Source organism: Pleurodeles waltl, unplaced genomic scaffold, assembly GCF_031143425.1.
Source record: "Pleurodeles waltl isolate 20211129_DDA unplaced genomic scaffold, aPleWal1.hap1.20221129 scaffold_39, whole genome shotgun sequence".
Lineage (NCBI taxonomy): Eukaryota > Metazoa > Chordata > Amphibia > Caudata > Salamandridae > Pleurodeles > Pleurodeles waltl.
Window position 1 is genome coordinate 7983950 of NW_027150097.1, and position 19433 is coordinate 8003382.

Genomic DNA, 19433 nt, shown 5'->3' on the forward strand with positions numbered 1-19433 from the left:
GAGAATTAGTAGCAGTTACCACCGGCCATGTGCACTGGCTCAAAATTCAGCATGTCCACACCCCATGTAGTAGATGATTGAGAATTAGTAGCAGTCACCACCGGATCCACTGTCAGGATGATCCATCCTCTCTCCTTCATCAGCTTCAGATCCCACTGTTTCCCTGAGCAGGAAGGTCTGGAATTGAAAATACAGAGGACATTAAACAACATTCACTCAGTACATGGCACTCATTTTGGTTTATACGCTCGAAATTGAGCCCTGAGCGAGGTGTGAAGGGTGTCAGGATGGCCGAGTGGTCTAAGGCGCTGCGTTCAGGTCGCAGCCTCCCTTGGAGGTGTGGATTCATATCCCACTTCTGACAAGTGTATTTTGCGAGGTGGATGCATTTTTGGACTTTTTTTTCCCAAGCACCGTATCAAAAACAATTTCAACAGTTTATGTAAATTATCGATAAGATCTATTTTCTGTTGCTTGCACTAATTGCCTGAAGTTGGCTAAATCGCAGTAAATCGGTAAAGCAGGAAATCACAGCATCTTCAACAAATCGTGATAGAGGGGCCGAGATAAAGGTTTCGACCCTACATATCAAAAGCGCAGCTGTCAATAGTTCAGCAGGTTCACAGTGCAGAAGGTTCAGTGGCACCAGGGTCCCCTGCGTCCCAATCAGAGCTGGTTTTTAACTTCTGTATTCAGGGGAGGGGTGGGGGTGTTGCGTCGTGCACACACAGTGCCTGTTTTGCAGAGAAGTTTTAATAAATACACAAAGAATAATATGGAGTCTTTGGCCACAAGGAACACCTTCCCCTACCTTTTATTCTCTCCGATTCCACATCACCGCACCTAACATCCAACTCCAAAACTCAGGGGAGACTAACACTCCCTACCTCCCTTGGTGTGCATCATGGGCGTGCCCATGACGAATACAACATTTCTCCTTAACCAATACAAAACAAACATAGCTGCTCAAAAAAAAGATACTATACTAATCCAGTATACAAGAATAGTACACAACAATAAATACCACATTCAGTCAATCCACCCCGAATCCTTGCAGCCGCGTTGAGCATGGCGGCCGAGGACTCAAACTGTACCGTTCAAGTCCTTGTCTTAGAGGCACTGAGTTGATTGGTATGGAGCCAGGCACCTCCTGATCTGAATCTTGAACTGGCTTCAAATTCTGCATGTCCACACCCCCTGTAGTAGATGATTGAGAATTAGTAGCAGTCACCACCCGCCATATGCACTGGCTCAAAATTCTGCAAGTCCACACCCCATGTAGTAGATGATTGAGAATTAGTAGCAGTCACCACAGGGTCCACTGTCAGGATGATCCATCCTCTCTCCTTCATCAGCTTCAGATCCCACTGTTTCCCTGAGCAGGAAGGTCTGGAATTGAAAATACAGAGGACATTAAATAACATTCACTCAGTACATGGCACTCATTTTGGTTTATAAGCAGGAAATTGAGCCATCAGTCTGGTGTCAAGAGTGTCAGGATGGACGGGTGGTCTAAGGTGCTGCATTCAGGTCACAGTCTCCCTTGGAGACGTGTGTTCAAACCCCTCTTCTAACAAGTGTCTTTACGAGGTGGATACATTTTTGGACTTTTTTTTCCAAGCACCCTTATCAAAAACAATGTCAACAGTTTCTGTAAATTATCGATAAGATCTATTGTCCGTTGCTTGCACTAATTGCCTGAAGTTGGCTAAATCGCAGTAAATCGGTAAAGCAGGAAATCACAGCATCTTCAACAAATCGTGATAGAGGGGCCGAGATAAAGGTTTCGACCCTACATATCAAAAGCACAGCCGTCAATAGTTCAGCAGGTTCACAGTGCAGAAGGTTCAGTGGCACCATGGACCCCGGCATCCCAATCACAGCTGGTTTTTAACTTCTGTATTCTGGGCATGGGAGGGGTGTGTTGCATCGTGCACACACAGTGCCTGTTTCGCAAATAAGTTTTAATAAATACACAGAGAATAATATAGAGTCATTGGCCACGAGGAACACCTTCCCTGACCTTTTATTCTCTCCGGTTCCACGTCACCGCGCCTACCATCCAACTCCAAAACTCGGGGGAGACTAACACTCCCTACCTCCCTTGGTGTGCATCATAGGCGTGCCCATGACGAACACAACATTTCTCCTTAACCAATACAAAACAAACATAGCTGCTCAAAAAAAAGATACTATACTAATCCAGTATACAAGAATAGTACACAACAAGAAAAGCCACATTCAGTCAATCCACCCCGAATCCTTGCAGCCGCGTTGAGCATGGCGGTCGAGGACTCAAACTGTACCGTTCAAGTCCTTGTCTCAGAGGCACTGAGTTGATTGGTATGGAGCCAGGCACCTCCTGATCTGAATATTGAACTGGCTCCAAATTCTGCATGTCCACACCCCTTGTAGTAGATGATTGAGAATTAGTAGCAGTCACCACCGGCCATGTGCACTGGCTCAAACTTCTGCATGTCAACACCCCATGTAGTTGATGATTGAGAATTAGTAGCAGTCACCACCGGATTCACTGTCAGGATGATCCATCCTCTCTCCTTCATCAGCTTCAGATCCCACTGTTTCCCTGAGCAGGAAGGTCTGGAATTGAAAATACAGAGGACATTAAACAACATTCACTCAGTACATGGCACTCATTTTGGTTTATAAGCTGGAAATTGAGCCATCAGTGCAGTGTTAAGAGTGTCAGGATGGCCGAGTGGTCTAAGGCGCTGCGTTCAGGTCGCAGTCTCCTTTGGAGGCGTGGGTTCGAATCCCACTTCTGACAAGTGTCTTTTGCGAGGTGGATCCATTTTTTGACTTTTTTTTTCCAAGCACCCGTATCAAAAACAATGTCAACAGTTTCTGTAAATTATCGATAAGATCTATTGTCCGTTGCTTGCACTAATTTCCTGAACTTGGCTAAATCGCAGTAAATCGGTAAAGCGGGAAATCACAGCATCTTCAACAAATCGTGATAGAGGGGCAGAGATAAAGGTTTCGACCCTACATATCAAGAGCGCAGCTGTCAATAGTTCAGCAGGTTCACAGTGCAGAAGGTTCAGTGGCACCAGGGTCCCCTGCGTCCCAATCACAGCTGGTTTTTAACTTCTGTATTCAGGGCATGGGAGGGGTGTGTTGCATCGTGCACACACGGTGCCTGTTTCGCAGATAAGTTTTAATAAATACACAGAGAATAATATAGAGTCATTGGCCTCGAGGAACACCTTCCCTGACCTTTTATTCTCTCCGGTTCCACGTCACCGCGCCTACCATCCAACTCCAAAAGTTGGGGGAGACTAACACTCCCTACCTCCCTTGGTGTGCATCATAGGCGTGCCCATGACGAACACAACATTTCTCCTTAACCAATACAAAACAAACATAGCTGCTCAAAAAAAAGATACTATACTAATCCAGTATACAAGAATAGTACACAACAAGAAATGCCACATTCAGTCAATCCACCCCGAATCCTTGCAGCCGCGTTGAGCATGGCGGTCGAGGACTCAAACTGTACCGTTCAAGTTCTTGTCTCAGAGGCACTGAGTTGATTGGTATGGAGCCAGGCACCTCCTGATCTGAATCTTGAACTGGCTCCAAATTCTGCATGTCCACACCCCTTGTAGTAGATGATTGAGAATTAGTAGCAGTCACCACCGGCCATGTGCACTGGCTCAAACTTCTGCATGTCCACACCCCAAGTAGTCGATGATTGCGAATTAGTAGCAGTCACCACCGGATTCACTGTCATGATGATCCATCCTCTCTCCTTCATCAGCTTCAGATCCCACTGTTTCCCTGAGCAGGAAGGTCTGGAATTGAAAATACAGAGGACATTAAACAAAATTCACTCAGTACATGGCACTCATTTTGGTTTATAAGCTGGAAATTGAGCCATCAGTGCAGTGTTAAGAGTGTCAGGATGGCCGAGTGGTCTAAGGCGCTGCGTTCAGGTCGCAGTCTCCTTTGGAGGCGTGGGTTCGAATACCACTTCTGACAAGTGTCTTTTGCGAGGTGGATACATTTTTGGACTTTTTTTTTCCAAGCACCCGTATCAAAAACAATGTCAACAGTTTCTGTAAATTATCGATAAGATCTATTGTCCGTTGCTTGCACTAATTTCCTGAAGTTGGCTAAATCGCAGTAAATCTGTAAAGCGGGAAATCACAGCATCTTCAACAAATCGTGATAGAGGGGCAGAGATAAAGGTTTCGACCCTACATATCAAGAGCGCAGCTGTCAATAGTTCAGCAGGTTCACAGTGCAGAAGGTTCAGTGGCACCAGGGTCCCCTGCGTCCCAATCACAGCTGGTTTTTAACTTCTGTATTCAGGGCATGGGAGGGGTGTGTTGCATCGTGCACACACGGTGCCTCTTTCGCAGATAAGTTTTAATAAATACACAGAGAATAATATAGAGTCATTGGTCATGAGGAACACCTTCCCTGACCTTTTATTCTCTCCGGTTCCACGTCACCGCGCCTACCATCCAACTCCAAAAGTTGGGGGAGACTAACACTCCCTACCTCCCTTGGTGTGCATCATAGGCGTGCCCATGACGAACACAACATTTCTCATTAACCAATACAAAACAAACATAGCTGCTCAAAAAAAAGATACTATACTAATCCAGTATAAAAGAATAGTACATAACAAGAAATGCCACATTCAGTCAATCCACCCCGAATCCTTGCAGCCGCGTTGAGCATGGCGGTCGAGGACTCAAACTGTACCGTTCAAGTCCTTGTCTCAGAGGCACTGAGTTGATTGGTATGGAGCCAGGCACCTCCTGATCTGAATCTTGAACTGGCTCCAAATTCTGCATGTCCACACCCCTTGTAGTAGATGATTGAGAATTAGTAGAAGTCACCACCGGCCATGTGCACTGGCTAAAACTTCTGCATGTCCACACCCCAAGTAGTCGATGATTGCGAATTAGTAGCAGTCACCACCGGATTCACTGTCAGGATGATCCATCCTCTCTCCTTCATCAGCTTCAGATCCCACTGTTTCCCTGAGCAGGAAGGTCTGGAATTGAAAATACAGAGGACATTAAACAAAATTCACTCAGTACATGGCACTCATTTTGGTTTATAAGCTGGAAATTGAGCCATCAGTGCAGTGATAAGAGTGTCAGGATGGCGAGTGGTCTAAGGCGCTGAGTTCAGGTTGCAGTCTCCTTTGGAGGCGTGGGTTCGAATCCCACTTCTGACAAGTGTCTTTTGCGAGGTGGATACATTTTTGGACTTTTTTTTTCCAAGCACCTGTATCAAAAACAATGTCAACAGTTTCTGTAAATTATCGATAAGATCTATTGTCCGTTGCTTGCACTAATTTCCTGAAGTTGGCTAAATCGCAGTAAATCAGTAAAGCGGGAAATCACAGCATCTTCAACAAATCGTGATAGAGGGGCAGAGATAAAGGTTTCGACCCTACATATCAAGAGCGCAGCTGTCAATAGTTCAGCAGGTTCACAGTGCAGAAGGTTCAGTGGCACCAGGGTCCCCTGCGTCCCAATCACAGCTGGTTTTTAACTTCTGTATTCAGGGCATGGGAGGGGTGTTTTGCATCGTGCACACACGGTGCCTGTTTCGCAGATAAGTTTTAATAAATACACAGAGAATAATATAGAGTCATTGGCCTCGAGGAACACCTTCCCTGACCTTTTATTCTCTCCGGTTCCACGTCACCGCGCCTACCATCCAACTCCAAAACTCGGGGGAGACTAACACTCCCTACCTCCCTTGGTGTGCATCATAGGCGTGCCCATGACGAACACAACATTTCTCCTTAACCAATACAAAACAAACATAGCTGCTCAAAAAAAAGATACTATACTAATCCAGTATACAAGAATAGTACAGAACAAGAAATGCCACATTCAGTCAATCCACCCCGAATCCTTACAGCCGTGTTGAGCATGGCGGTCGAGGACTCAAACTGTACCGTTCAAGTCCTTGTCTCAGAGGCACTGAGTTGATTGGTATGGAGCCAGGCACCTCCTGATCTGAATCTTGAACTGGCTCCAAATTCTGCATGTCCAACCCCCTTGTAGTAGATGATTGAGAATTAGTAGCAGTCACCACCGGCCATGTGCACTGGCTCAAACTTCTGCATGTCCACACCCCATGTAGTCGATGATTGAGAATTAGTAGCAGTCACCACCGGATTCACTGTCAGGATGATCCATCCTCTCTCCTTCATCAGCTTCAGATCCCACTGTTTCCCTGAGCAGGAAGGTCTGGAATTGAAAATACAGAGGACATTAAACAACATTGACTCAGTACATGGCACTCATTTTGGTTTATACGCTCGAAATTGAGCCCTGAGCGAGGTGTGAAGAGTGTCAGGATGGCCGAGTGGTCTAAGGCGCTGCGTTCAGGTCGCAGCCTCCCTTGGAGGTGTGGATTCATATCCCACTTCTGACAAGTGTATTTTGCGAGGTGGATACATTTTTGGACTTTTTTTTCCCAAGCACCGTATCAAAAACAATGTCAACAGTTTCTGTAAATTATCGATAAGATCTATTTTCCGTTGCTTGCACTAATTGCCTGAAGTTGGCTAAATCGCAGTAAATCGGTAAAGCAGGAAATCACAGCATCTTCAACAAATCGTGATAGAGGGGCCGAGATAAAGGTTTCGACCCTACATATCAAAAGCGCAGCTGTCAATAGTTCAGCAGGTTCACAGTGCAGAAGGTTCAGTGGCACCAGGGTCCCCTGCGTCCCAATCAGAGCTGGTTTTTAACTTCTGTATTCAGGGGATGGGAGGGGTGGGGGTGTTGCGTCGTGCACACACAGTGCCTGTTTTGCAGAGAAGTTTTAATAAATACACAAAGAATAATATGGAGTCTTTGGCCACGAGGAACACCTTCCCCTACCTTTTATTCTCTCCGATTCCACATCACCGCACCTAACATCCAACTCCAAAACTCGGGGAGACTAACACTCCCTACCTCCCTTGGTGTGCATCATGGGCGTGCCCATGACGAACACAACATTTCTCCTTAACCAATACAAAACAAACATAGCTGCTCAAAAATAAGATACTATACTAATCCAGTATACAAGAATAGTACACAACAATAAATACCACATTCAGTCAATCCACCCCGAATCCTTGCAGCCGCGTTGAGCATGGCGGTCGAGGACTCAAACTGTACCGTTCAAGTCCTTGTCTCAGAGGCACTGAGTTGATTGGTATGGAGCCAGGCACCTCCTGATCTGAATCTTGAACTGGCTTCAAATTCTGCATGTCCACACCCCCTGTAGTAGATGATTGAGAATTAGTAGCAGTCACCACCGGCCATATGCACTGGCTCAAAATTCTGCAAGTCCACACCCCATGTAGTAGATGATTGAGAATTAGTAGCAGTCACCACAGGGTCCACTGTCAGGATGATCCATCCTCTCTCCTTCATCAGCTTCAGATCCCACTGTTTCCCTGAGCAGGAAGGTCTGGAATTGAAAATACAGAGGACATTAAATAACATTCACTCAGTACATGGCACTCATTTTGGTTTATAAGCTGGAAATTGAGGGATCAGTCTGGTGTCAAGAGTGTCAGGATGGCCGGGTGGTCTAAGGTGCTGCATTGAGGTCACAGTCTCCCTTGGAGACGTGGGTTCAAACCCCTCTTCTAACAAGTGTATTTACAAGGTGGATACATTTTTGGACTTTTTTTTTCCAAGCACCCTTATCAAAAACAATGTCAACAGTTTCTGTAAATTATCGATAAGATCTATTGTCCGTTGCTTGCACTAATTGCCTGAAGTTGGCTAAATCGCAGTAAATCGGTAAAGCAGGAAATCACAGCATCTTCAACAAATCGTGATAGAGGGGCAGAGATAAAGGTTTCGACCCTACATATCAAAAGCACAGCCGTCAATAGTTCAGCAAGTTCACAGTGCAGAAGGTTCAGTGGCACCAGGGTCCCCTGCATCCCAATCACAGCTGGTTTTTAACTTCTGTATTCTGGGCATGGGAGGGGTGTGTTGCATCGTGCACACACAGTGCCTGTTTCGCAAATAAGTTTTAATAAATACACAGAGAATAATATAGAGTCATTGGCCACGAGGAACACCTTCCCTGACCTTTTATTCTCTCCAGTTCCACGTCACTGCATCTACCATCCAACTCCAAAACTCGGGGGAGAATAACACTCCCTACCTCCCTTGGTGTGCATCATAGGCGTGCCCATGACGAACACAACATTTCTCCTTAACCAATACAAAACAAACATAGCTGCTAAAAAAAAAGATACTAGTATACAAGAATAGTACACAACAAGAAATGCCACATTCAGTCAATCCACCCCGAATCCTTGCAGCCGCGTTGAGCATGGCGGTCGAGGACTCAAACTGTACCGTTCAAGTCCTTGTCTCAGAGGCACTGAGTTGATTGGTATGGAGCCAGGCACCTCCTGATCTGAATCTTGAACTGGCTCCAAATTCTGCAAGTCCACACCCCCCGTTGTAGATGATTGAGAATTAGTAGCAGTCACCACCGGCCATGTGCACTGGCTCAAAATTCAGCATGTCCACACCCCATGTAGTAGATGATTGAGAATTAGTAGCAGTCACCACCGGATCCACTGTCAGGATGATCCATCCTCTCTCCTTCATCAGCTTCAGATCCCACTGTTTCCCTGAGCAGGAAGGTCTGGAATTGAAAATACAGAGGACATTAAACAACATTCACTCAGTACATGGCACTCATTTTGGTTTATAAGCTGGAAATTGAGCCATCAGTGCAGTGTGAAGAGTGTCAGGATGGCCGAGTGGTCTAAGGTGCTGCGTTCAGGTCGCAGTCTCCTTTGGAGGCGTGGGTTCAAATCCCACTTCTGGCAAGTGTCTTTTGCGAGGTGGATACATTTGTGGACTTTTTTTTTCCAAGCACCGGTATCAAAAACAATGTCAACAGTTTCTGTAAATTATCGATAAGATCTATTGTCCGTTGCTTGCACTAATTTCCTGAAGTTGGCTAAATCGCAGTAAATCGGTAAAGCGGGAAATCACAGCATCTTCAACAAATCGTGATAGAGGGGCAGAGATAAAGGTTTCGACCCTACATATCAAGAGCGCAGCTGTCAATAGTTCAGCAGGTTCACAGTGCAGAAGGTTCAGTGGCACCATGGTCCCCTGCGTCCCAATCACAGCTGGTTTTTAACTTCTGTATTCAGGGCATGGGAGGGGTGTGTTGCATCGTGCACACACAGTGCCTGTTTCGCAGATAAGTTTTAATAAATACACAGAGAATAATATAGAGTCATTGGCCACGAGGAACACCTTCCCTGACCTTTTATTCTCTCCGGTTCCACGTCACCGCGCCTACCATCCAACTCCAAAACTCGGGGGAGACTAACACTCCCTACCTCCCTTGGTGTGCATCATAGGCGTGCCCATGACGAACACAACATTTCTCCTTAACCAATACAAAACAAACATAGCTGCTCAAAAAAAATATACTATACTAATCCAGTATTCAAGAATAGTACACAACAAGAAATGCCACATTCAGTCAATCCACCCCGAATCCTTGCAGCCGCGTTGAGCATGGCGGTCGAGGACTCAAACTGTACCGTTCAAGTCCTTGTCTCAGAGGCACTGAGTTGATTGGTATGGAGCCAGGCACCTCCTGATCTGAATCTTGAACTGGCTCTAAATTCTGCATGTCCACACCCCTTGTAGTAGATGATTGAGAATTAGTAGCAGTCACCACCGGCCATGTGCACTGGCTCAAACTTCTGCATGTCCACACCCCATGTAGTCGATGATTGAGAATTAGTAGCAGTCACCACCGGATTCACTGTCAGGATGATCCATCCTCTCTCCTTCATCAGCTTCAGATCCCACTGTTTCCCTGAGCAGGAAGGTCTGGAATTGAAAATACAGAGGACATTAAACAACATTCACTCAGTTCATGGCACTCATTTTGGTTTATACGCTCGAAATTGAGCCATGAGGGACATGTGAAGAGTGTCAGGATGGCTGAGTGGTCTAAGGCGCTGCGTTCAGGTCGCAGCATCCCTTGGAGTTGTGGGTTCAAATCCCACTTCTGATAAGTGTATTTCGTGAGGTGGATACATTTTTGGACTTTTTTTTCCCAAGCACCGTATCAAAAACAATGTCAACAGTTTCTGTAAATTATCGATAAGATCTATTTTCCGTTGCTTGCACTAATTGCCTGAAGTTGGCTAAATCGCAGTAAATCGGTAAGGCAGGAAATCACAGCATCTTCAACAAATCGTGATAGAGGGGCCGAGATAAAGGTTTCGACCCTACATATCAAAAGCGCAGCTGTCAATAGTTCAGCAGGTTCACAGTGCAGAAGGTTCAGTGGCACCAGGGTCCCCTGCGTCCCAATCAGAGCTGGTTTTTAACTTCTGTATTCAGGGGATTGGAGGGGTGGGGGTGTTGCGTCGTGCACACACAGTGCCTGTTTTGCAGAGAAGTTTTAATAAATACACAAAGAATAATATGGAGTCTTTGGCCACGAGGAACACCTTCCCCTACCTTTTATTCTCTCCGATTCCACATCACCGCACCTAACATCCAACTCCAAAACTCGGGGGAGACTAACACTCCCTACCTCCCTTGGTGTGCATCATGGGCGTGCCCATGACGAACACAACATTTCTCCTTAACCAATACAAAACAAACATAGCTGCTCAAAAAAAAGATACTATACTAATCCAGTATACAAGAATAGTACACAACAATAAATACCACATTCAGTCAATCCACCCCGAATCCTTGCAGCCGCGTTGAGCATGGCGGTCGAGGACTCAAACTGTACCGTTCAAGTCCTTGTCTCAGAGGCACTGAGTTGATTGGTATGGAGCCAGGCACCTCCTGATCTGAATCTTGAACTGGCTTCAAATTCTGCATGTCCACACCCCATGTAGTAGATGATTGAGAATTAGTAGCAGTCACCACCGGCCATATGCACTGGCTCAAAATTCTGCAAGTCCACACACCATGTAGTAGATGATTGAGAATTAGTAGCAGTCACCACAGGGTCCACTGTCAGGATGATCCATCCTCTCTCCTTCATCAGCTTCAGATCCCACTGTTTCCCTGAGCAGGAAGGTCTGGAATTGAAAATACAGAGGACATTAAATAACATTCACTCAGTACATGGCACTCATTTTGGTTTATAAGCTGGAAATTGAGGCATCAGTCTGGTGTCAAGAGTGTCAGGATGGCCGGGTGGTCTAAGGTGCTGCATTGAGGTCACAGTCTCCCTTGGAGACGTGGGTTCAAACCCCTCTTCTAACAAGTGTCTTTACAAGGTGGATACACTTTTGGACTTTTTTTTCCAAGCACCCTTATCAAAAACAATGTCAACAGTTTCTGTAAATTATCGATAAGATCTATTGTCCGTTGGTTGCACTAATTGCCTGAAGTTGGCTAAATCGCAGTAAATCGGTAAAGCAGGAAATCACAGCATCTTCAACAAATCGTGATAGAGGGGCAGAGATAAAGGTTTCGACCCTGCATATCAAAAGCACAGCCGTCAATAGTTCAGCAAGTTCACAGTGCAGAAGGTTCAGTGGCACCAGGGTCCCCTGCATCCCAATCACAGCTGGTTTTTAACTTCTGTATTCTGGGCATGGGAGGGGTGTGTTGCATCGTGCACACACAGTGCCTGTTTCGCAAATAAGTTTTAATAAATACACAGAGAATAATATAGAGTCATTGGCCACGAGGAACACCTTCCCTGACCTTTTATTCTCTCCAGTTCCACGTCACCGCGTCTACCATCCAACTCCAAAACTCGGGGGAGACTAACACTCCCTACCTCCCTTGGTGTGCATCATAGGCGTGCCCATGACGAACACAACATTTCTCCTTAACCAATACAAAACAAACATAGCTGCTAAAAAAAAAGATACTATACTAAACCAGTATACAAGAATAGTACACAACAAGAAATGCCACATTCAGTCAATCCACCCCGAATCCTTGCAGCCGCGTTGAGCATGGCGGTCGAGGACTCAAACTGTACCGTTCAAGTCCTTGTCTCAGAGGCACTGAGTTGATTGGTATGGAGCCAGGCACCTCCTGATCTGAATCTTGAACTGGCTCCAAATTCTGCATGTCCGCACCCCCTGTAGTAGATGATTGAGAATTAGTAGCAGTCACCACCGGCCATGTGCACTGGCTCAAAATTCAGCATGTCCACACCCCATGTAGTAGATGATTGAGAATTAGTAGCAGTCACCACCGGATCCACTGTCAGGATGATCCATCCTCTCTCCTTCATCAGCTTCAGATCCCCCTGTTTCCCTGAGCAGGAAGGTCTGGAATTGAAAATACAGAGGACATTAAACAACATTCACTCAGTTCATGGCACTCATTTTGGTTTATACGCTCGAAATTGAGCCATGAGGGAGATGTGAAGAGTATCAGGATGGCTGAGTGGTCTAAGGCGCTGCGTTCAGATTGCAGCCTCCCTTGGAGTTGTGGGTTCAAATCCCACTTCTGACAAGTGTATTTTGCGAGGTGGATACATTTTTGGACTTTTTTTTCCCAAGCACCATATCAAAAACAATGTCAACAGTTTCTGTAAATTATCGATAAGATCTATTTTCCGTTGCTTGCACTAATTGCCTGAACTTGGCTAAATCGCAATAAATCGGTAAAGCAGGAAATCACAGCATCTTCAACAAATCGTGATAGAGGGGCCGAGATAAAGGTTTCAACCCTACATATCAAAAGCGCAGCTGTCAATAGTTCAGCAGGTTCACAGTGCAGAAGGTTCAGTGGCACCAGGGTCCCCTGCGTCCCAATCACAGCTGGTTTTTAACTTCTGTATTCAGGGGATGGGAGGGGTGGGGGTGTTGCGTCGTGCACACACAGTGCCTGTTTTGCAGAGAAGTTTTAATAAATACACAAAGAATAATATGGAGTCTTTGGCCACGAGGAACACCTTCCCCTACCTTTTATTCTCTCCGATTCCACATCACCGCACCTAACATCCAACTCCAAAACTCGGGGGAGACTAACACTCCCTACCTCCCTTGGTGTGCATCATGGGCGTGCCCATGACGAACACAACATCTCCTTAACCAATACAAAACAAACATAGCTGCTCAAAAAAAGATACTATACTAATCCAGTATACAAGAATAGTACACAACAATAAATACCACATTCAGTCAATCCACGCCGAATCCTTGCAGCCGCGTTGAGCATGGCGGTCGAGGACTCAAACTGTACCGTTCAAGTCCTTGTCTCAGAGGCACTGAGTTGATTGGTATGGAGCCAGGCACCTCCTGATCTGAATCTTGAACTGGCTTCAAATTCTGCATGTCCACACCGCCTGTAGTAGATGATTGAGAATTAGTAGCAGTCACCACCGGCCATATGCACTGGCTCAAAATTCTGCAAGTCCACACCCCATGTAGTAGATGATTGAGAATTAGTAGCAGTCACCACAGGGTCCACTGTCAGGATGATCCATCCTCTCTTCTTCATCAGCTTCAGATCCCACTGTTTCCCTGAGCAGGAAGGTCTGGAATTGAAAATACAGAGGACATTAAATAACATTCACTCAGTACATGGCACTCATTTTGGTTTATAAGCTGGAAATTGAGCCATCAGTCTGGTGTCAAGAGTGTCAGGATGGCCGGGTGGTCTAAGGTGCTGCATTCAGGTCACAGTCTCCCTTGGAGACGTGGGTTCAAACCCCTCTTCTAACAAGTGTCTTTACGAGGTGGATACATTTTTGGCCTTTTTTTCCCAAGCACCCTTATCAAAAACAATGTCAACAGTTTCTGTAAATTATCGATAAGATCTATTGTCCGTTGCTTGCACTAATTGCCTGAAGTTGGCTAGATCGCAGTAAATCGGTAAAGCAGGAAATCACAGCATCTTCAACAAATCGTGATAGAGGGGCAGAGATAAAGGTTTCGACCCTACATATCAAAAGCACAGCCGTCAATAGTTCAGCAAGTTCACAGTGCAGAAGGTTTAGTGGCACCAGGGTCCCCTGCATCCCAATCACAGCTGGTTTTTAACTTCTGTATTCTGGGCATGGGAGGGGTGTGTTGCATCGTGCACACACAGTGCCTGTTTCGCAAATAAGTTTTAATAAATACTCAGAGAATAATATAGAGTCATTGGCCACGAGGAACACCTTCCCTGACCTTTTATTCTCTCCAGTTCCACGTCACTGCGTCTACCATCCAACTCCAAAACTCGGGGGAGACTAACACTCCCTACCTCCCTTGGTGTGCATCATAGGCGTGCCCATGACGAACACAACATTTCTCCTTAACCAATACAAAACAAACATAGCTGCTAAAAAAAAAGATACTATACTAAACCAGTATACAAGAATAGTACACAACAAGAAATGCCACATTCAGTCAATCCACCCCGAATACTTGCAGCCGCGTTGAGCATGGCGGTCGAGGACTCAAACTGTACCGTTCAAGTCCTTGTCTCAGAGGCACTGAGTTGATTGGTATGGAGCCAGGCACCTCCTGATCTGAATCTTGAACTGGCTCCAAATTCTGCATGTCCACACCCCCTGTAGTAGATGATTGAGAATTAGTAGCAGTCACCACCGGCCATGTGCACTGGCTCAAAATTCAGCATGTCCACACCCCATGTAGTAGATGATTGAGAATTAGTAGCAGTCACCACCGGATCCACTGTCAGGATGATCCATCCTCTCTCCTTCATCAGCTTCAGATCCCACTGTTTCCCTGAGCAGGAAGGTCTGGAATTGAAAATACAGAGGACATTAAACAACATTCACTCAGTACATGGCACTCATTTTGGTTTATAAGCTGGAAATTGAGCCATCAGTGCAGTGTCAAGAGTGTCAGGATGGCCGAGTGGTCTAAGGCGCTGCGTTCAGGTCGCAGTCTCCTTTGGAGGCGTGGGTTCAAATCCCACTTCTGACAAGTGTCTTTTGCGAGGTGGATACATTTTTGGACTTTTTTTTTCCAAGCACCCGTATCAAAAACAATGTCAACAGTTTCTGTAAATTATCGATAAGATCTATTGTCCGTTGCTTGCACTAATTTCCTGAAGTTGGCTAAATCGCAGTAAATCGGTAAAGCGGGAAATCACAGCATCTTCAACAAATCGTGATAGAGGGGCAGAGATAAAGGTTTCGACCCTACATATCAAGAGCGCAGCTGTCAATAGTTCAGCAGGTTCACAGTGCAGAAGGTTCAGTGGCACCATGGTCCCCTGCGTCCCAATCACAGCTGGTTTTTAACTTCTGTATTCAGGGCATGGGAGGGGTGTGTTGCATCGTGCACACACGGTGCCTGTTTCGCAGATAAGTTTTAATAAATACACAGAGAATAATATAGAGTCATTGGCCACGAGGAACACCTTCCCTGACCTTTTATTCTCTCCGGTTCCACGTCACCGCGCCTACCATCCAAATCCAAAACTCGGGGGAGACTAACACTCCCTACCTCCCTTGGTGTGCATCATAGGCGTGCCCATGACGAACACAACATTTCTCCTTAACCAATACAAAACAAACATAGCTGCTCAAAAAAAATATACTATACTAATCCAGTATTCAAGAATAGTACACAACAAGAAATGCCACATTCAGTCAATCCACCCCGAATCCTTTCAACCGCGTTGAGCATGGCGGTCGAGGACTCAAACTGTACCATTTAAGTCCTTGTCTCAGAGGCACTGAGTTGATTGGTATGGAGCCAGGCACCTCCTGATCTGAATCTTGAACTGGCTCTAAATTCTGCATGTCCACACCCCTTGTAGTAGATGATTGAGAATTAGTAGCAGTCACCACCGGCCATGTGCACTGGCTCAAACTTCTGCATGTCCACACCCCATGTAGTCGATGATTGAGAATTAGTAGCAGTCACCACCGGATTCACTGTCAGGATGATCCATCCTCTCTCCTTCATCAGCTTCAGATCCCACTGTTTCCCTGAGCAGGAAGGTCTGGAATTGAAAATACAGAGGACATTAAACAACATTCACTCAGTTCATGGCACTCATTTTGGTTTATACGCTCGAAATTGAGCCATGAGGGAGATGTGAAGAGTGTCAGGATGGCTGAGTGGTCTAAGGCGCTGCGTTCAGGTCGCAGCCTCCCTTGGAGTTGTGGGTTCAAATCCCACTTCTCAAGTGTATTTTGCGAGGTGGATACATTTTTGGACTTTTTTTTCCCAAGCACCGTATCAAAAACAATGTCAACAGTTTCTGTAAATTATCGATAAGATCTATTTTCCGTTGCTTGCACTAATTGCCTGAAGTTGGCTAAATCGCAATAAATCGGTAAAGCAGGAAATCACAGCATCTTCAACAAATCGTGATAGAGGGGCCGAGATAAAGGTTTCGACCCTACATATCAAAAGCGCAGCTGTCAATAGTTCAGCAGGTTCACAGTGCAGAAGGTTCAGTGGCACCAGGGTCCCCTGCGTCCCAATCACAGCTGGTTTTTAACTTCTGTATTCAGGGGATGGGAGGGGCGGGGGTGTTGCGTCTTGCACACACAGTGCCTGTTTTGCAGATAAGTTTTAATAAATACACAAAGAATAATATGGAGTCTTTAGCCACGAGGAACACCTTCCCCTACCTTTTATTCTCTCTGATTCCACATCACCGCACCTACCATCCAACTCCAAAACTCGGGGGAGACTAACACTCCCTACCTCCCTTGGTGTGCATCATGGGCGTGCCCATGACGAACACAACATTTCTCCTTAACCAATACAAAACAAACATAGCTGCTCAAAAAAAAGATACTATACTAATCCAGTATACAAGAATAGTACACAACAATAAATACCACATTCAGTCAATCCACCCCGAATCCTTGCAGCCTCGTTGAGCATGGCGGTCGAGGACTCAAACTGTACCGTTCAAGTCCTTGTCTCAGAGGCACTGAGTTGATTGGTATGGAGCCAGGCACCTCCATATCTGAATCTTGAACTGGCTCCAAATTCTGCATGTCCACACCCCCTGTAGTAGATGATTGAGAATTAGTAGCAGTCACCACCGGCCATGTGCACTGGCTCAAAATTCAGCATGTCCACACCCCATGTAGTAGATGATTGAGAATTAGTAGCAGTCACCACCGGATCCACTGTCAGGATGATCCATCCTCTCTCCTTCATCAGCTTCAGATCCCACTGTTTCCCTGAGCAGGAAGGTCTGGAATTGAAAATACAGAGGACATTAAACAACATTCACTCGGCTTCAAATTCTGCATGTCCACACCCCCTGTAGTAGATGATTGAGAATTAGTAGCAGTCACCACCGGCCATATGCACTGGCTCAAAATTCTGCAAGTCCACACCCCATATAGTAGATGATTGAGAATTAGTAGCAGTCACCACAGGGTCCACTGTCAGGATGATCCATCCTCTCTCCTTCATCAGCTTTAGATCCCACTGTTTCCCTGAGCAGGAAGGTCTGGAATTGAAAATACAGAGGACATTAAATAACATTCACTCAGTACATGGCACTCATTTTGGTTTATAAGCTGGAAATTGAGCCATCAGTGCAGTGTCAAGAGTGTCAGGATGGCCGAGTGGCCTAGGCGCTGCGTTCAGGTCGCAGTCTCCTTTGGAGGCGTGGGTTTGAATCCCACTTCTGACAAGTGTCTTTTGCGAGGTGGATACATTTTTGGACTTTTTTTTTCCAAGCACCCGTATCAAAAACAATGTCAACAGTTTCTGTAAATTATCGATAAGATCTATTGTCCGTTGCTTGCACTAATTTCCTGAAGTTGGCTAAATCGCAGTAAATCGGTAAAGCGGGAAATCACAGCATCTTTAACAAATCGTGATAGAGGGGCAGAGATAAAGGTTTCGGCCCTACATATCAAGAGCGCAGCTGTGAATAGTTCAGCAGGTTCACAGTGCAGAAGGTTCAGTGGCACCAGGGTCCCCTGCGTCCCAATCACAGCTGGTTTTTAACTTCTGTATTCAGGGCATGGGAGGGGTGTGTTGCATCGTGCACACACGGTGCCTGTTTCGCAGATAAGTTTTAATAAATACACAGAGAATAATATAGAGTCATTGGCCACGAGGAACACCTTCCCTGACCTTTTATTCTCTCCGGTTCCACGTCACCGCGCCTACCATCCAACTCCAAAAGTTGGGGGAGACTAACACTCCCTACCTCCCTTGGTGTGCATCGTAGGCGTGCCCATGACGAACACAACATTTCTCCTTAACCAATACAAAACAAAAAGAGCTGCTAAAAAAAAAGATACTATACTAATCCCGTATACAAGAATAGTACACAACAAGAAATGCCACATTCAGTCAATCCACCGCGAATCCTTGCAGCCACGTTGAGCATGGCGGTCGAGGACTCAAACTGTACCGTTCAAGTCCTTGTCTGAGAGGCACTGAGTTGATTGGTATGGAGCCAGGCACCTCCTGATCTGAATCTTGAACTGGCTCCAAATTCTGCATGTCCACACCCCTTGTAGTAGATGATTGAGAATTAGTAGCAGTCACCACCGGCCATGTGCACTGGCTCAAACTTCTGCATGTCCACACCCCAAGTAGTCGATGATTGCGAATTAGAAGCAGTCACCACCGGATTCACTGTCAGGATGATCCATCCTCTCTCCTTCATCAGCTTCAGATCCCACTGTTTCCCTGAGCAGGAAGGTCTGGAATTGAAAATACAGAGGACATTAAACAAAATTCACTCAGTACAAGGCACTCATTTTGGTTTATAAGCTGGAAATTGAGCCATCAGTGCAGTGTTAAGAGTGTCAGGATGGCCGAGTGGTCTAAGGCGCTGCGTTCAGGTCGCAGTCTCCCTTGGAGGCGTGGGTTCGAATCCAACTTCTGACAAGTGTCTTTTGCGAGGTGGATACATTTGTGGACTTTTTTTTTCCAAGCACCCGTATCAAAAACAATGTCAACAGTTTCTGTAAATTATCGATAAGATCTATTGTCCGTTGCTTGCACTAATTTCCTGAAGTTGGCTAAATCGCAGTAAATCGGTAAAGCGGGAAATCACAGCATCTTCAACAAATCGTGATAGAGGGGCCGAGATAAAGGTTTCGACCCTACATATCAAGAGCGCAGCTGTCAATAGTTCAGCAGGTTCACAGTGCAGAAGGTTCAGTGGCACCAGGGTCCCCTGCGTCCCAATCACAGCTGGTTTTTAACTTCTGTATTCAGGGCATGGAAGGGGTGTGTTGCATCGTGCACACACGGTGCCTGTTTCGCAGATAAGTTTTAATAAATACACAGAGAATAATATAGAGTCATTGGCCACGAGGAACACCTTCCCTGACCTTTTATTCTCTCCGGTTCCACGTCACCGCGCCTGCCATCCAACACCAAAACTCGGGGGAGACTAACACTCCCTACCTCCCTTGGTGTGCATCATAGGCGTGCCCATGACGAACACAACATTTCTCCTTAACCAATACAAAATAAACATAGCTGCTCAAAAAAA

The 19433-nt window shown here is 45.8% G+C and overlaps 4 non-coding genes across 4 annotated transcripts; all 4 read left to right on the forward strand.

Moving 5' to 3' along the window:
- The first annotated feature begins 2705 nt into the window (after positions 1 to 2705).
- Positions 2706 to 2788, forward strand: TRNAL-CAG (transfer RNA leucine (anticodon CAG)). The gene has a single exon. It is a non-coding gene; the product is annotated as a tRNA-Leu (tRNA).
- A 1131-nt stretch (positions 2789 to 3919) lies between these two features.
- On the forward strand, positions 3920 to 4002 carry TRNAL-CAG (transfer RNA leucine (anticodon CAG)). The gene has a single exon. It is a non-coding gene; the product is annotated as a tRNA-Leu (tRNA).
- Positions 4003 to 8765: 4763 nt separating this feature from the next.
- TRNAL-CAG (transfer RNA leucine (anticodon CAG)) lies at positions 8766 to 8848 on the forward strand. Its single transcript has one exon. It is a non-coding gene; the product is annotated as a tRNA-Leu (tRNA).
- A 5986-nt stretch (positions 8849 to 14834) lies between these two features.
- Positions 14835 to 14917, forward strand: TRNAL-CAG (transfer RNA leucine (anticodon CAG)). The gene has a single exon. It is a non-coding gene; the product is annotated as a tRNA-Leu (tRNA).
- The last annotated feature ends 4516 nt before the right edge of the window (positions 14918 to 19433 follow it).